A 1,021-nucleotide genomic window follows, 5' to 3' on the forward strand; every position below is an offset into this window, starting at 1 on the left:
TGCATAAGTGCTGTGACTAGTCCCAGTTAGTCTAGCACAGTACACAAAGGTGTTTTTTTATAGATATAATAGTAAGTGTTAGTATTTATAGGTCAAAATATCAACAAATCAGCATTATAACTTTATAGAACTATACAGGTCTATATGGAAAATGAGGAAGAACATTTAAAATGTCTTATTCTGTTTACAAGCACTACAATCTCTGAACAAATGACACACATCAGTTTAACACAGAAAGAATAAAGGCATAGTTACTTATTTGTCCATTCTTTGAATTTTCGGTCTACATTATTGGCTGTGTCAGAAATTGCCACCTATACCCTTAAATAGGGCACTATTTGAGGGGACAGCCATTTGTAGTGTTGTCTGAAACCATAGTGGACATTATCACATTCTAGTGGGCATGCACTCATTCAATCCCATAATGCTGTGTACAACTAATGAACTCTCAACCATATATATATATATATATATATATATATATATATATATATATATATATATATATATATATATATATATATGTTCAGTTCACGTATACACGATATATATACTTGACTCATTACCGGCTTTTTCTATGGGCCACTTTACGGCACACTCAGTGTCCTAATTCACTTTCACTAATTCACTAATTTTCATCAGAATTTCGATTTGTATCAGAATAATTAATTGTCATCACGTTCCTGATCACGTTTTTCAAATATCACGTTTTTCAGATATGAACTGTGCTTTGTGTTACGAGTGTTGTTAAACTCACCGCGGCATTCCACATAGAAATAACTCTCATGCTCGCTCCACATGTTGTTGATATACATATTAAATTGTTACAGTCATATTGTCCATGCGTTGGGAGTCAAACTCCAGCTCTGACCACATTGCCGGGAAAATGCAATCACATTTGTACTACTGATACACTTACTGAACATGTGTCTGAACGCAAAGCTGAACAGGCAGAGGTGAACAAACAGCGCCGAACAAGTCTTGTGTGACATTTAAATTATCCACTGTAATGTGATCTCAT

The sequence above is a fragment of the Phoxinus phoxinus genome, assembly GCF_949152265.1.
Source record: "Phoxinus phoxinus genome assembly, chromosome: 8".
In the NCBI taxonomy this organism is placed as follows: domain Eukaryota; kingdom Metazoa; phylum Chordata; class Actinopteri; order Cypriniformes; family Leuciscidae; genus Phoxinus; species Phoxinus phoxinus.